Source organism: Rattus norvegicus, chromosome X (genome assembly GCF_021556685.1).
Source record: "Rattus norvegicus strain SHRSP/BbbUtx chromosome X, alternate assembly SHRSP_T2T, whole genome shotgun sequence".
NCBI classification, from domain to species: domain Eukaryota; kingdom Metazoa; phylum Chordata; class Mammalia; order Rodentia; family Muridae; genus Rattus; species Rattus norvegicus.
In genome coordinates this window covers 59,070,134-59,088,174 of record NC_141554.1, presented here as the reverse complement: position 1 = coordinate 59,088,174, position 18,041 = coordinate 59,070,134, and positions in this window count along the sequence as shown.

Here is an 18,041-nt window from a genome sequence, read left to right as displayed (position 1 = left end):
CATTGATGCCAGATAAGACTATCTTCTGATCCATATGCAGCTGGAGCCATGGCTCCCTCTATGGTGGTTAAGTCCCTGGGAGATCTGGGATGTTTGGTTGGTTGTTATTGTTGTTCTTCCTATGAGGTTGCAAACCCCATCAGCTCCTTCATTCCTTCCCCTAACTCCTCTGTTGGGATCCCTGTGCTCAGTCTGATGGAAGGCTATGAGCATGCACATCTGTATTTGTCAGTCTCTGGCAGAGCCTCTCAGGAGACAACTATATAAGGCTTTGGTTAGCATGCATTTCTTGGCATTTGCAATAGTAACTGGGTTTGGTGACTGTATGTGGGATGGATCCCCAGGTGGGGCAGTCTCTGGATGGCCTTTCCTTCAGTCTTTGCTCTACTTTTTGTCCCTGCATTTTCTTTAGTCAGGAGCAATTCCAGGTTAATATTTTTGAGAGCCTCATCCCCAAACATGGACCATGCCTAAACACTGGATATGGTCTCTATAGGTTCTATCACCCCTTTGTTGGATATTTTAGCTAATGTAATCTCCTTTGGGTACTTGGAGCCTCTTGCTTTCCAGGCATCTCGGACATGCTAGTAGTTACCTCCTGCACATTCCAATAGGATTTGCTGAAAGAGGTAGAGGTAGGAGGATCACAAGTTCGAGGCCAGCCTGGGAAGACAATATTCTTTTTTTTTTTTGATGTTATCACAAAACTGTATTTATTTTTTTATTTTTTTAGTATCATTATACATTTAATATATTCACATATACAAACACATAAATTTATAATTATATTTTATATCTCTATACCTGTATGGAGGCACAAAAGTCTGTGTATGTATGTCGATGTAAATGTGCAGGTATGGAGGTACATTTTTACCTTTTTTTTATGTATGTATTTATTTATTTAATTAATTATTTATTTATGTATGTTGAGGTTTGGGGTATTTATTTTATATTCCACGATAATCCTGAACTCTTTATCCTCCTGCCTTTCATTCTTTTTTTTTTTTATTTATTTTTATTTATTTTTTTTGTTTTTGTTTTTTTTTGTTTTTGTTTTTGTTTTTTTTTTATTAACTTGAGTATTTCTTATATACATTTCGAGTGTTATTCCCTTTCCCGGTTTCCGGGCAAACATCCCCCTCCCCCCTCCCCTTCCTTATGGGTGTTCCCCTCCCAACCCTCCCCCCATTGCCGCCCTCCCCCCATAGACTAGTTCACTGGGGGTTCAATCTTAGCAGGACCCAGGGCTTCGCCTTCCACTGGTGCTCTTACTAGGATATTCATTGCTACCTATGGGGTCAGAGTCCAGGGTCAGTCCATGTATAGTCTTTAGGTAGTGGCTTAGTCCCTGGAAGCTCTGGTTGCTTGGCATTGTTGTACTTTTGGGGTCTCGAGCCCCTTCAAGCTCTTCCAGTTCTTTCTCTGATTCCTTCAATAGGGGACCTATTCTCAGTTCAGTGGTTTGCTGCTGGCATTCGCCTCTATATTTGCTGTATTCTGGCTGTGTCTCTCAGGAGCGATCTACATCCGGCTCCTGTCGGTCTGCACTTCTTTGCTTCATCCATCTTGTCTAATTGGGTGGCTGTATATGTATGGGCCACATGTGGGGCAGGCTCTAAATGGGTGTTCCTTCAGTCTCTGTTTTAATCTTTGCCTCTCCCTTCCCTGCCAAGGGTATTCTTTTTCCTCATTTAAAGAAGGAGTGAAGCATTCACATTTTGATCATCCGTCTTGAGTTTCGTTTGTTCTAGGGATCTAGGGTAATTCAAGCATTTGGGCTAATAGCCACTTATCAATGAGTGCATACCATGTATGTCTTTCTGTGATTGGGTTAGCTCACTCAGGATGATATTTTCCAGTTCCAACCATTTGCCTACGAATTTCATAAACTCGTTGTTTTTGATAGCTGAGTAATATTCCATTGTGTAGATGTACCACATTTTCTGTATCCATTCCTCTGTTGAAGGGCATCTGGGTTCTTTCCATTTTCTGGCTATTATAAATAAGGCTGCGATGAACATAGTGGAGCACGTGTCTCTTTTATATGTTGCGGCATCTTTTGGGTATATGCCCAAGAGAGGTATAGCTGGATCCTCAGGCAGTTCAATGTCCAATTTTCTGAGGAACCTCCAGACTGATTTCCAGAATGGTTTTACAGGTCTGCAATTCCACCAACAATGGAGGAGTGTTCCTCTTTCTCCACATCCTCGCCAGCATCTGCTGTCACCTGAGTTTTTGATCTTAGCCATTCTCACTGGTGTGAGGTGAAATCTCAGGGTTGTTTTGATTTGCATTTCCCTTATGACTAAAGATGTTGAACATTTCTTTAGGTGTTTCTCAGCCATTCGGCATTCCTCAGCTGTGAATTCTTTGTTTAGCTCTGAACCCCATTTTTTAATAGGGTTATTTGTTTCCCTGCGGTCTAACTTCTTGAGTTCTTTGTATATTTTGGATATAAGGCCTCTATCTGTTGTAGGATTGGTAAAGATCTTTTCCCAATCTGTTGGTTGCCGTTTTGTCCTAACCACAGTGTTCTTTGCCTTACAGAAGCTTTGCAGTTTTATGAGATCCCATTTGTCAATTCTTGATCTTAGAGCGTAAGCCATTGGTGTTTTGTTCAGGAATTTTTTTCCAGTGCCCATGTGTTCCAGATGCTTCCCTAGTTTTTCTTCTGTTAGTTTGAGTGTGTCTGGTTTGATGTGGAGGTCCTTGATCCACTTGGACTTAAGCTTTGTACAGGGTGATAAGCATGGATCGATCTGCATTCTTCTACATGTTGCCCTCCAGTTGAACCAGCACCATTTGCTGAAAATGCTATCTTTTTTCCATTGGATGGTTTTGGCTCCTTTGTCAAAAATCAAGTGACCATAGGTGTGTGGGTTCATTTCTGGGTCTTCAATTCTATTCCATTGGTCTATCTGTCTGTCTCTGTACCAATACCATGCAGTTTTTTATCACTATTGCTCTGTAATACTGCTTGAGTTCAGGGATAGTGATTCCCCCTGAAGTCCTTTTATTGTTGAGGATAGCTTTAGCTATCCTGGGTTTGTTGTTATTCCAGATGAATTTGCAAATTGTTCTGTCTAACTCTTTGAAGAATTGGATTGGTATTTTGATGGGGATTGCATTGAATCTGTAGATTGCTTTTGGTAAAATGGCCATTTTTAATATATTAATCCTGCCAATCCATGAGCATGGGAGATCTTTCCATCTTCTGAGGTCTTCTTCAATTTCTTTCCTCAGTGTCTTGAAGTTCTTATTGTACAGATCTTTTACTTGCTTGGTTAAAGTCACACCGAGGTACTTTATATTATTTGGGTCTATTATGAAGGGTGTCATTTCCCTAATTTCTTTCTCGGCTTGTTTCTCTTTTGTATAGAGGAAGGCAACTGATTTATTTGAGTTAATTTTATACCCAGCCACTTTGCTGAAGTTGTTTATCAGCTTTAGTAGTTCTCTGGTGGAACTTTTGGGATCACTTAAACATACTATCATGTCATCTGCAAATAGTGATATTTTGACCTCTTCTTTTCCGATCTGTATCCCCTTGATCTCCTTTTGTTGTCTGATTGCTCTGGCTAGAACTTCAAGAACTATATTGAATAAGTAGGGAGAGAGTGGGCAGCTTTGTCTAGTCCCTGATTTTAGTGGGATTGCTTCAAGTTTCTCTCCATTTAGTTTAATGTTAGCAACTGGTTTGCTGTATATGGCTTTTACTATGTTTAGGTATGGGCCTTGAATTCCTATTCTTTCCAGGACTTTTATCATGAAGGGGTGTTGAATTTTGTCAAATGCTTTCTCAGCATCTAATGAAATGATCATGTGGTTCTGTTCTTTCAGTTTGTTTATATAATGGATCACGTTGATGGTTTTCCGTATATTAAACCATCCCTGCATGCCTGGGATGAAGCCTACTTGATCATGGTGGATGATTGTTTTGATGTGCTCTTGAATTCGGTTTGCCAGAATTTTATTGAGTATTTTTGCGTCGATATTCATAAGGGAAATTGGTCTGAAGTTCTCTTTCTTTGTTGTGTCTTTGTGTGGTTTAGGTATAAGAGTAATTGTGGCTTCGTAGAAGGAATTCGGTAGGGCTCCATCTGTTTCAATTTTGTGGAATAGTTTGGATAATATTGGTATGAGGTCTTCTATGAAGGTTTGATAGAATTCTGCACTAAACCCGTCTGGACCTGGGCTCTTTTTGGTTGGGAGACCTTTAATGACTGCTTCTATTTCCTTAGGAGTTATGGGGTTGTTTAACTGGTTTATCTGTTCCTGATTTAACTTTGATACCTGGTATCTGTCTAGGAAATTGTCCATTTCCTGAAGATTTTCAAATTTTGTTGAATATAGGTTTTTATAGTAAGATCTGATGATTTTTTGAATTTCCTCTGAATCTGTAGTTATGTCTCCCTTTTCATTTCTGATTTTGTTAATTTGGACACACTCTCTGTGTCCTCTCGTTAGTCTGGCTAAGGGTTTATCTATCTTGTTGATTTTCTCAAAGAACCAACTTTTGGTTCTGTTGATTCTTTCTATGGTCCTTTTTGTTTCTACTTGGTTGATTTCAGCTCTGAGTTTGATTATTTCCTGCCTTCTACTCCTCCTGGGTGTATTTGCTTCTTTTTGTTCTAGAGCTTTTAGGTGTGCTGTCAAGCTGCTGACATATGCTCTTTCCTGTTTCTTTCTGCAGGCACTCAGCGCTATGAGTTTTCCTCTTAGCACAGCTTTCATTGTGTTCCATAAGTTTGAGTATGTTGTATCTTCATTTTCATTAAATTCTAAAAAGTTTTTAATTTCTTTCTTTATTTCTTCCTTGACCAGGTTATCATTGAGTAGAGCATTGTTCAATTTCCACGTATATGTGGGCATTCTTCCCTTATTGTTATTGAAGACCAGTTTTAGGCCGTGGTGGTCCGATAGCACGCATGGGATTATTTCTATCTTTCTGTACCTGTTGAGGCCCGTTTTTTGACCAATTATATGGTCAATTTTGGAGAAAGTACCATGAGGAGCTGAGAAGAAGGTATATCCTTTTGCTTTAGGATAGAATGTTCTATAAATATCTGTTAAGTCCATTTGGCTCATGACTTCTCTTAGTCTGTCTACATCACTGTTTAATTTCTGTTTCCATGATCTGTCCATTGATGAGAGTGGGGTGTTGAAATCTCCCACTATTATTGTGTGAGGTGCAATGTGTGTTTTGAGCTTTAGTAAGGTTTCTTTTACGTATGTAGGTGCCCTTGTATTTGGGGCATAGATATTTAGGATTGAGAGTTCATCTTGGTTGATTTTTCCTTTGATGAATATGAAGTGTCCTTCCTTATCTTTTTTGATGACTTTTAGTTGGAAATTGATTTTATTTGATATTAGAATGGCTACTCCAGCTTGCTTCTTCTGACCATTTGCTTGGAAAGTTGTTTTCCAGCCTTTCACTCTGAGGTAGTGTCTGTCTTTGTCTCTGAGGTGTGTTTCCTGTAGGCAGCAGAATGCAGGGTCCTCGTTGCGTATCCAGTTTGTTAATCTATGTCTTTTTATTGGGGAGTTGAGGCCATTGATATTGAGAGATATTAAGGAATAGTGATTATTGCTTCCCGTTATATTCATATTTGGATGTGAGGTTATGTTTGTGTGCTTTCATTCTCTTTGTTTTGTTGCCAAGACGATTAGTTTCTTGCTTCTTCTAGGGTATAGCTTGCCTCCTTATGTTGGGCTTTACCATTTATTATCCATTGTAGTGCTGGATTTGTAGAAAGATATTGTGTAAATTTGGTTTTGTCATGGAATATCTTGGTTTCTCCATCAATGTTAATTGAGAGTTTTGCTGGATACAGTAACCTGGGCTGGCATTTGTGTTCTCTTAGGGTCTGTATGACATCTGTCCAGGATCTTCTGGCCTTCATAGTTTCTGGCGAGAAGTCTGGTGTGATTCTGATAGGTCTCCCTTTATATGTTACTTGACCTTTTTCCCTTACTGCTTTTAATATTCTTTCTTTATTTTGTGCGTTTGGTGTTTTGACAATTATGTGACAGGAGGTGTTTCTTTTCTGGTCCAATCTATTTGGAGTTCTGTAGGCTTCTTGTATGTCTATGGGTATCTCTTTTTTTTAGGTTAGGGAAGTTTTCTTCTATGATTTTGTTGAAGATATTTACTGGTCCTTTGAGCTGGGAGTCTTCACTCTCTTCTATACCTATTATCCTTAGGTTTGATCTTCTCATTGAGTCCTGGATTTCCTGTATGTTTTGGACCAGTAGCTTTTTCCGCTTTACATTATCTTTGACAGTTGAGTCAATGATTTCTATGGAATCTTCTGCTCCTGAGATTCTCTCTTCCATCTCTTGTATTCTGTTGGTGAAGCTTGTATCTACAGCTCCTTGTCTCTTCTTTTGGTTTTCTATATCCAGGGTTGTTTCCATGTGTTCTTTCTTGATTGCTTCTATTTCCATTTTTAATTCCTTCAACTGTTTGATTGTGTTTTCCTGGAATTCTTTCAGGGATTTTTGCGATTCCTTTCTGTAGGCTTTTACTTGTTTATTAATGTTTTCCTGTGCTTCCCTAAGTGTGTTCATGTCTTTCTTGAAGTCCTCCAGCATCATGATCAAATATGATTTTGAAACTAGATCTTGCTTTTCTGGTGTGTTTGGATATTCCATGTTTGTTTTGGTGGGAGAATTGGGCTCCGATGATGGCATGTAGTCTTGGTTTCTGTTGCTTGTGTTCCTGCGCTTGCCTCTCGCCATCAGATTATCTCTAGTGTTACTTTGTTCTGCTATTTCTGACAGTGGCTAGACTGTCCTATAAGCCTGTGTGTCAGGAGTGCTGTAGACCTGTTTTCCTCTCTTTCAGTCAGTTATGGGGACAGAGTGTTCTGCTTTCGGGCGTGTAGTTTTTCCTCTCTACAGGTCTTCAGATGTTCCTGTGGGCCTGTGTCTTGAGTTCACCAGGCAGCTTTCTTGCAGCAGAAAATTTGGTCTTACCTGTGGTCCCGAGGCTCAGGTTTGCTCGTGGGGTGCTGCCCAGGGGCTCTCTGCAGCCGCAGCAACCAGGAAGACCTGTGCCGCCCCTTCCGGAAGCTTCAGTGCACCAGGGTTCCAGATGGTCTTTGGCTTTTTCCTCTGGCGTCCGAGATGTGTGTGCAGGGAGCAGTCTCTTCTGGTTTCCCAGGCTTGTCTGCCTCTCTGAAGGTTTAGCTCTCCCTCCCACGGGATTTGGGTGCAAAGAACTGTTTATCCGGTCTGTTTCCTTCAGGGTCCGGCGGTGTCTCTGGCAGGGGTCCTGCCGCTCCCCCACGGGAGCCCAGAGGCCTTATACAGTTTCCTCTTGGGCCAGGGATGTGGGCAGGGGTGAGCAGTGTTGGTGGTCTCTTCCGCTCTGCAGCCTCAGGAGTGCCCACCTGACCAGGCGGTTGGGTCTCTCTCTCACCGGGTCTGGGAGCAGAGAGCTGCTGTGGGCCGGGATCCGCGGGTGTAGGACTTCCGGTAAACACAGAACGTGCCCGGTCCTAGAGAAATTCTGCTTCCGTGTGTCCCAAGCTCACCAGGCAGCTTTCTTGCAGCAGAAAATTTGGTCTTACCTGTGGTCCCGAGGCTCAGGTTCGCTCGTGGGGTGCTGCCCAGGGGCTCTCTGCAGCGGCAGCAACCAGGAAGACCTGTGCCGCCCCTTCCGGGAGCTTCAGTGCACCAGGGTTCCAGATGGCCTTTGGTGTTTTCCTCTGGCGTCCGAGATGTATGTACAGAGAGCAGTCTCTTCTGGTTTCCCAGGCTTGTCTGCCTCTCTGAAGGTTTAGCTCTCCCTCCCACGGGATTTGGGTGCAGAGAACTGTTTATCCGGTCTGTTTCCCTCAGGTTCCGGCGGGGTCCTGCCGCTCCTGGGCCCTCCCCCACGGGAGCCCAGAGGCCTTATACAGTTTCCTCTTGGGCCAGGGATGTGGGCAGGGGTGAGCAGTGTTGGTGGTCTCTTCCACTCTGCAGCCTCAGGAGTGCCCACCTGACCAGGTGGTTGGGTCTCTCTCTCACCGGGTCTGGGAGCAGAGAGCTGCTGCGGGCCGGGATCCTCGGGTGTGCTACCTTTTTTTTTTTTTTTAATTTATTTACTACTTAATAATAATTCTTTGGTTTCCGGGCAAACATCCACCTCCCCCCTCCCCTTCCTTATGGGTGTTCCCCTCCCAACCCTCCCCCCATTGCCGCCCTCCCCCCAACAGTCTAGTTCACTGGGGGTTCAGTCTTAGCATGACCCAGGGCTTCCCCTTCCACTGGTGCTGGAAGACAATATTCTTAAGGAGGTCTCTAAAATTTCCTCTTTGCTTGTGTGGATGTCAGTTCAATAAGGAGAAAACTGGCTCTTAAATATGCATGAGTACAGACACAAATCTAAAATATAAAGAGAAGTGTCTCAATTCAATATAGTGTGTAGCAAGTACAAAGACCATGACTGCGTAAATAGGTGTCAGTTATTTTGAGTTCTTTGTCCATGCATAATGTATTAAAATTTAAGATCATGCTATATAGTATCAAAAATTACCATGCAAAGGGAGATTACCACATTGAATGAAGCTTGGTCTTGTCTCAGAGGGTTAAAAATAAATACGGTTAGAAATTTTTTTAAAGATGTTTAAGTTTATTTAGTGTTTCCATCAATGAGGAAACTATTAGACTGTAGTAATACATTACCACCTACTTGTTTAGAACATTGTATAAAATGTACATATTTGTCTGGGCTCACAGAGCTGGCAAGGTATACAACTAGAATTTAAACATGTACATTTTGGCTCCAGAGTTGATTCTTTAAACAAACTAACTACATGTTATCCTCTCAGGATGACATGTCACATGTGTATATGTGCAGAAAAATTACATGTTCTATAATTCCCCCATTTCAAAACATTAGGTCTTCTTTTGTTAAGGTTTCAAGATTTTATTTATTTTTTTAATTGTTTTTATTTTTATTTTTTTATTTTTTTTATTAACTTGAGTATTTCTTATATACATTTTGAGTGTTATTCCCTTTCCGGTTTCGGGGCAAACATCCCCCTCCCCCCTCCCCTTCCTTATGGGTGTTCCCCTCCCCACCCTCCCCCCATTACCGCCCTCCCCCCAACAGTCTAGTTCACTGGGGGTTCAGTCTTAGCAGGACCCAGGGCTTCCCCTTCCACTGGTGCTCTTACTAGGATATTCATTGCTACCTATGAGGTCAGAGTCCAGGGTCAGTCCATGTATAGTCTTTAGGTAGTGGCTTAGTCCCTGGAAGCTCTGGTTGCTTGGCATTGTTGTACATATGGGGTCTCGAGCCCCTTCAAGCTCTTCCAGTTCTTTCTCTGATTCCTTCAACGGGGGGTACTATTCTCAGTTCAGTGGTTTGCTGCTGGCATTCGCCTCTATATTTGCTGTATTCTGGCTGTGTCTCTCAGGAGCGATCTACATCCGGCTCCTGTCGGTCTGCACTTCTTTGCTTCATCCAACTTGTCTAATTGGGTGGCTGTATATGTATGGGCCACATGTGGGGCAGGCTCTGAATGGGTGTTCCTTCAGTCTCTGTTTTAATCTTTGCCTCTCTCTTCCCTGCCAAGGGTATTCTTGTTCCCCTTTTAAAGAAGGAGTGAAGCATTCACATTTTGATCATCCGTCTTGAGTTTCATTTGTTCTAGGCATCTAGGGTAATTCGAGCATTTGGGCTAATAGCCACTTATCAATGAGTGCATACCATGTATGTCTTTCTGTGATTGGGTTAGCTCACTCAGGATGATGTTTTCCAGTTCCAACCATTTGCGTACAAATTTCATAAAGCCGTTGTTTTTGATTGCTGAGTAATATTCCATTGTGTAGATGCACCACATTTTCTGTATCCATTCCTCTGTTGAAGGGCATCTGGGTTCTTTCCAGCTTCTGGCTATTATAAATAAGGCTGCAATGAACATAGTGGAGCACGTGTCTTTTTTATATGTTGGGGCGTCTTTTGGGTATAAGCCCAAGAGATGTATAGCTGGGTCCTCAGATAGTACTATGTCCAATTTTCTGAGGAACCTCCAGACTGATTTCCAAAATGTTTGTACCAGTCTGCCATCCCACCAACAATGGAGGAGTGTTCCTCTTTCTCTACATCCTCACAAGCATCTGCTGCCACCTGACTCTTTATCTTAACCATTCTGACTGGTATGAGGTGGAATCTCAGGGTTGTTTTGATTTGCATTTCCTGATGACTAAGGAGGTTGAACATTTCTTTAGGTGCTTCTTGGTCATTCGATATTCCAGAGCTAAGAATTGTTTGTTTAGCTCTGTACTCCATTTATAACAGGGTTATTTGGCTCTCTGGAGTCTACCTTCTTGAGTTCTTTGTATGTTTTGGATATTAGACCTCTATCAAATGTAGGACTGTAAAGATCTTTCCCCAATCTGATGGCTGCCATTTTGTCCTAATGACAGTGTCCTTTGCCTTACAGAAGCTTTGTAGTTTTATGAGGTCCCATTTGTCGATTCTTGATCTTAGAGCATAAGCCATTGGTGTTTTGTTCAGAAAAATTTCCCCAGTGCCCATGTGTTCGAGACTCTTCTCCATTTTTTCTTCTATTAGTTTGAGTGTATCTGGTTTGATGTGGAGGTCGGTCCTTGATCCACTTGGACTTAAGCTTTGTACAGGGTGATAAGAATGGATCAATCTGCACTCTTCTACATGCTGACCTCTAGTTGAACCAGCACCATTTGTTGAAAATGCTATCCTTTTTCCATTGGATGGTTTTAGCTCCTTTGTCAAAGAACAAGTGACCATAGGATTGTGAGTTCATTTCTGGGTCTTCAATTCTATTCCACAATCTATCTTCTGTCTGTATACCAATACCATACAGTTTTTATCACTATTGCTCTGTAATACAGCTTGAGGTCAAGGATGGTGTTTCCCCCAGAAGTTCTTTTATTGTTGAGTATAGTTTTTACTATCCTGGATTTTTTGTTATTCCAAATGAATTTGCAAAGTGCTCTTTCTATCTCTATAAAGAATTGAGTAGGAATTTTGATGGGGATTGCATTGAATCTGTACACTGCTTTTGGCAAAATGGCCACTTTTACTATATTAATCCTGCCAATCTGGCATGGGAGATCTTTCCTTCTTCTGAGATCTATCTCAATTTCTTTCTTCAGAGACTTGAAGTTCTTGTCATACAGATCTGTCACTTGCTTGGTTAAAGTTACACAAAGACATTATATATTGTTTGAGCCTATTGATTCCCTAATTCCTTTCTCAGCCTGTTTATCCTTTGAGTAGAGGAAGACTACTGATTTCTTTGAGTTAATTTTATACCCAGACACGTTGCTGAACTTCTTTATCAGGTTTAGTAGTTCATGGAACCTTTGGGGTCACTTAAGTATACTATCATATCATCTACAAATAATGATATTTTGACGCCTTTCCCTCCAATTTGTATCCCTTTGACCTCCTATCATTGTCTGATTGCTTGGGCAAGGACTTCAAATACTGTATTGAATAAGGAGGGAGTGCATATGCAGCCTTGTGGGATTGCTTCAAGTTTCTCTTCTTTTAGTTTGGTGTTAGCTACTGGTTTGTCGTATATTGCTTTTACAATGTTTAGGTATGGGCCTTGAATTCCTGATCTTTCCAGGAGTTTTATCATGAAGGGGTGTTGAATTTTGTCAAATGCTTTCTCAGCATCTAATGAGATGATCATGTGGTTTTTATCTTTGAGTTTGTTTATATAGTGGATTACATTGATGGATTTCCATATATTAAACCATCCCTGCATCCCTGGGTTGAAGCCTACTTGATCATGGTGAATGATCATTCTGATGTGTTCTTGGATTCTGTTTGCAAGAATTTTATTGAGTATTTTTGAGTTGATATTCATACGGGAAATTGGTCTGAAGTAGTCTTTCTTTGTTAGTCTTTGTGTGGTTTCAGTATAAGAGTAATTGTGGCTTTATAGAAGGAATTTGGTAGCACTTTGTCTGCTTCTATTTAGTGGAATAGTTTGGCCAGTATTGGTATGTTGTCTTCTATGAAGGTCTGACAGAATTCTGCACTAAACCCATCTGGTCCTGGACTCTTTTTGGTTGGAGACTTGTAATAAATGCTTCTATTTCTTTAGGTGTTATGGGACTGTTTAGATGGTTTATTTGTTCCTGATTTAACTTTGGTACCTGGTATCTGTCTAGAAAATTGTCAATTTCTTCCAGATTTTCCAGTTTTGTTGAATATAGGCTTTTGTAGTAGGATCTGATGATTTTTTAATATCCTCAGACCCTGTTGTTATGTCTCCCTTTTTATTTCTGATTTTGTTAATTTGGAAACACTCTCTGTGACCTCGGGTTATTCTGACTGAGGGCTTATCTATCTTGTTCATTTTCTCAAAGAACTAGCTCCTGGTTTTGTTGATTCTTTGTGTAGTCCTTTTTATTTCTACTTGGTTGATTTCAGCCCTAAATTTGATTATTTCCTGCCTTCTACTCCTCTTGGATGTATTTGTTTCTTTTTGTTCTAGAGCTTTTAGGTGTGCTGTCAAGCTGCTGATATATGCTCTCTCCTGTTTCTTTTTGCAGGCACTCAGGGCTATTGGATTTCCTCTTAGCACTGTTTTCATTGTGTCCCATAAATTTGGGTATGTTGTATCTTCATTTTCCTTAAATTCTAAGAAGTCTTTAATTTCTTTCTTTCTTCCTTGATCAAGTTGTCATTGAGTAGTGCACTGTTCAACTTCCATGTAATGTGGGCTTTCTGTCGTTATTGTTGTTATTGAAGACCAGCCTTTGTCTGTGATGATCTGATAGGATGCATGGGATTATTTCTATCTTCCTGTATCTGTTGAGGTTTGTTTTGTGACCCATTATATGGTCAATTTTATAGAAAGTATATGGAATGTTCCATAAATATTTGTTAAATACATTTGGTTCATAATTTCTGTTAGTTTCTCTATGCCTCTGTTTAATTTCTGTTTCCATGATCTGTCCATCAATGAGAGTTGGTTGATCAAATCTCCTATTATTTTCTGAGGTGTAATGTGTGATGTGTGATTTTAGCTTTAGTAAGTTTTCTTTTATGAATATAGGTGCCTTTGCATTTGGAGCATATATATTTAGGATTGAGAGTTCATCTTAGTGGACTTTTCCTTTGATGAATATGAAGTGTCCTTTCTTATCTTTTTTTGATGACTTTTGGTTGATAGTCAATTTTATTTGATATTGGAATGGCTACTTCAGCTTGTTTCTTTGGACCATTTGATCGGAAAGTAGTTTTCCAGCCTTTTATTCTGAGGTACTGTTTTTCTTTGTCTCTGAAGTGTGTTTCTTGCATGCAGCAAAATTCAGGGTCCTCTTTACATATCCAGTCTGTTAGTCTATGTCTTTTTATTGGGGAATTGAGTCCGTTGTTTTTGAGAGATATTAAGTAATAGTGATTGCCCCTTCCTGTTATTTTCGTTGTTATATGTGGAATTATGTTTTTTGTATCTCTCTTCTTTTCGTTTCATTGCAAGGAGATTACATTCTTGATTTTTGTATGGTATAGTTTCTCTCCTGTGTTGGAGTTTCCCATCTATTATCCTTTCTAGGGCTGAATTTGTAGAAAGATATTGTGTAAATTTGGTTTTGTCATGGAATATCTTGGTTTCTCCATCAACATTAATTGAGAGGTTAGCTGGACATAGTAGCCTGGGCTGGTGTATTTGTTCTCTTAGCCTCTGTATGACATCTGTCCAAGATCTTCTGGCTTTCATAGTCTCTGGTGAGAAGTCTGGTGTAATTCTGATAGGTCTGCCTTTATATGTTACTTGACCATTTTCCCTTACTGCTTTTAATATTCTTTCTTTCTTTTGTGCATTTGCTGTTTTGACTATTATGTGATGGGAGGAGTTTCTTTTCTGGTCCAATCTATTTGGAGTTCTGTAGGCTTCTTGTATGTTTATGGGCATCTCTTTCTTTAGGTTAGGGAAGTTTTCTTCTATAATTTTGTTGAAGATATTTACTGGCACTTTGAGTTGGGAGTCTTCACTCTCTTCTATACCTATTATCCTTAGGTTTGATCTTCTCATTGAGTCCTGGATTTCCTGTATGTTTTGGGCCAGTAGCTTTTTCCATTTTATATTTGACAGTTGTGTCTATGATTTCTATGGAATCTTCTGCTCCAGAGATTCTCTCTTCTATCTCTTGTATTCTGTTGGTGATGCTTGTATCTAAGACTCCTTGTCTCTTACTTTGGTTTTCTATATCCAGGGTTGTCTCTCTTTGTTCTTTCTTTATTGTTTCTATTTCCATTTTCAATTCCTTCACCTGTTTGATTGTGTTTTCCTGGAATTTTTTCAGGGATTTTTGTGTTTCCTCTCTAACGGCTTCTACTTTTTTTCTTGTGTTTTCCTGTATTTCTCTAAGGGAGTTCTTTATGTCTTTCTTGAATTACTCCACCATCATGATCAAATATGATTTTAAATCTAGATCTTGCTCTTCTGCTGTGTTTGGATATTCAGTGTTTGCTTTGGTGGGAGAATTGGGCTCTGATGATGCCATGTAGTCTTGGTGTCTGTTGCTTGGGTTCCTGCACTTGCCTCTCGACATCAGGTTGTCTCTGGTGTTACCTTGTTTGGCTATTTCTAGGAGTGGCTTGACCATCCTATAGGCCTGTGTGTCAGGAATGCTGTATGTAGACTTGTTTTCCTGTTTTCTTTCAGCCAGTTATGGGAACAGAGTGTTCTGCTTTCAGACTTGTAGTCGTTCCTGTCCACTGGCTTTCAGCTGTTCCTGTGCGTGTGTGTCCTGAGTCCACCAGACAGGTCACTTGGAGCAGAAAAGTTGGTCTTACCTCTGGTCTCAGGCCTGAATTCGCCCCTCATGATTGGGTTTCAGCTCTCCATGACGGCGGCAACCAGAAGGGCCTGCCCCTCTTTCTTCTGGGTCCCTGTGCACAGGGGGCCCAGATGGCACTAGGCGTTTTCCTCTAGAGTCAGAAATGTGGGCAGAGAGTAGTCTCCTCTGGCTTCCCAGGCGTGTCTGCCCCTCTGAAGGTCTAGCTCTCCCTCCCATGGGATTTGGGTGCAGTGAGCTATTTGACCGGGTCCCTTCAGATCCAGGTGCAGTCTGGACCACAGGGTTCCTGCAGATTCATGTTTCCTCTTTAAAGGTTTCTACTTGTTTACTTGTTGTGTCCTGCATTTCTTTAAGGGAGTTATTTATGTCCTTCTTAAAGTCCTTCATCATTGTCATAAAATGTGATTTTAAATCTAAATCTTGCTTTTCCAGTGTGTATGGATATCCAGTATTTTCTTTGGTGGGAGAACTGGGCTCTGATGATGCCAAGTAGTCTTCGTTTCTGTTGCTTAGGCTCCTGTGCTTGCCTCTCACCATCGGGTTGTCTCTGGTGTTAGCTTTCTTGCTGTTTCTAACAGTGGCTTGACCCTCCTGTAGGCCTCTTTCAGTCTCCTGTAGAACTGTTTTCCTGTTTTCTTTCAGCCTTTCTGGGAACAGGTGCTCTACTCTCAGGTGTGTAGGCGCTCCTGGTGACTATCACAGGCTCTTGGCCCAGGCAGTTATCAGATGGGTCCTACCCCTGACTGCTGTTAGGTCCTTGTGCCCAGGGGCATAACTGGCACTAGGGGATTCCCTCTTGGGTCTGGAATTTGGGCATAGGGTAGTCTCCTCTGATTTCTCAGGATTGTCTGCACTTCTAAGGGTCTAGCTCTCTCCTCCATGGGGTATGGGTGCAGGGAGCTATTTGACCAGTTCAGTTCAATTCAGTTCTGGGCACAGACCAGACCTACAGGTACCAGCAGCTGACTGTTCCTATATTTCTGTGCCCAGAGGCACTATCCAGTTTCTTCTTGGACCAGGGATGTGGGCAAAGGTAGGCACAAGTGGCCATCTGTCCTGTGGTCTCAGGATGTTCTGCACTTCTGAGTGTTCAGCTCTCTTCTTCATAGGATTTGGATTCAGGGAGCTGTTGGGATGGGATCAGTTCAGTTCTGGGCACAGTCAGAAACAGGAAGTGTGCCCTGCCTCAGGGAACTTCTGTCTCTGTGTGTCCTGAGTCTACCAGGCCAGTCACTTGGAGCAGAAAAGTGGGTCTTATCTCTGTTCTCAGGTGTGAAGGTGCTCCTGGCATCTGTCTTTGAACTCTTGGCAGAAGCAGGAATCAGAAGGGTCCTGCCCCTGACTGCTCCAGGTGGCACAGCTGGTACTAGGCAATTCCTTCTTGGGTCTGGAATGTGAGCAGAAGGTAGTCTCCTCTGATTTCTCAGGAGTGTCTGAACTTCTGAGGGTCCAGCTCTCTTCCCCAAGGGATTTGGATGCAGGGAGCTGTTTGACCAGTTCAGTTCAATTCAGTTTTTGGCACAGACCAGAACTGTAGGTACTGGTAGATGACTGTTCCTATATTCCTGTGTCCAGAGGCACTATGCAGTTTCCTCTTGGACCAGGGATGTGGGCAGAGGTGGGCAGAAGTGGCAGTCTGTCCTGAGGTCTCAGATTGGTCTGCACTTCTGGGTGTTCAGCTCTCTTTCCCACAGGATTTGGGTGCAGGGAGCTGTAGGATGGCATTGGTTCAGTTCTGGGCACAGCCAGAAACAGGAAGTGCCCTGTCCCAGGGAAATTCTGCCTCTGTGTGTCCTGAGTCCACCAGGCAGGTCACTTGGAGCAGAAAAGTGGGTCTTACCTCTGCTTTCAGATGTGTAAGCGATACTGGTGACTATCTTTCAGCTCTCGGTGCAGGCAAGAATCAGACAGGTCCTGTCCCTGACTGCCCTTAGGTCCCTTAAAACATCATGTTTTAAATATAGCTCTGTAGGCTTCACCATTCTGAAGTAACCAACTTTATTCTTAAATGAATGTCCCTAGAGTTGCCTCTATGTGAAGCACTTGAGGTAGTAAATAGAAAGCTACAGTCCTTTCTACTGGGACAGACTGCTAGCTAGTCTGCGGAATCCTAGAAGATCTGCTCCACTCAGGGCATCTGACACCACAGCCTGAGACCCTCAAGATGATCCACTGCACTAAGGTAACTGACACCACAATCTGAGGCATCCCAGGAGATCTGATGCACACAGGGCAATTTGCATTCTAGGAGATTCACTGCATATAGGGCAAATGAGCAGCTGATCACCAGCTTGTCCGCTCTCTTGCAGAAACCACAGCTTGAAGGCATCCCAGGATTTCCTGTGTACACAGGGCAACTTGGTAACCTGCACCACATTCTGAAGACCTCCTGGGAGCTCTGTGGCATGCAGTACAACTGACCCAACAGACTGAAAGCCTCCTGGAATTCTGCTGCACACAGGAAAACAGAAACAACAGCCCATAGTCCCTCCCCGGAGAACAGCTTTAACAAAGGACAACAGTTTGACTGCTCCTCTGAAGACACAACTGTCTGAAGGCCTCCCAGGGGATCTACTGCAGCCAGGGCAACAGATCTGCAGCTTCTCTGCCCCTTTGAAGACCACACAGTTAGAAGTCCCCACAGGAGGTCTGCTACAGCCAGGGCCACAGGCCTACTAGGAGACCTGTTGAAACCCAGGGACAAAAGAGTCAGACTCCGGACACAGTCACCCAGACCAGCAAACACCAGGAATAACCAGATGGCAAGAGGCAAGTACAAGACCATAAGCAACAGAAGCCAAAATACATGGGCATCATCAGAACCCAGTTCTCCCAACACAGCAAGCCCTGAATATGCCAACATACCTAAAAGAGAAGCTGACCTAAAATCCTATCTCATGATGATAATAGAGTCATCTAAGGAGGATATAAATAACTCACTGAAAGAAATACAGGAAAACAGATAGAAGCATTTAATGAGGAAACAAATAATCCCTTAAAGAAATACAGGAGAGCAAAATCAAACAGGTAAAGGAATTGCATAAAGCAGTCCAAGACCTAAAAGTAGAAGTAGAAACAATAAAGAAAGCACAAATGGAGGCAAACCAGGAAATGAGAAACCTAGGAAAGAGGTCAGGAATTACAGATGTAAGTATCATTAACAGACTATAAGAGATAGAAGAGAGAATTTCAGTTATAGAAGATACTGTAGAAGAGATTGATACAACTGTCAAAGAAAA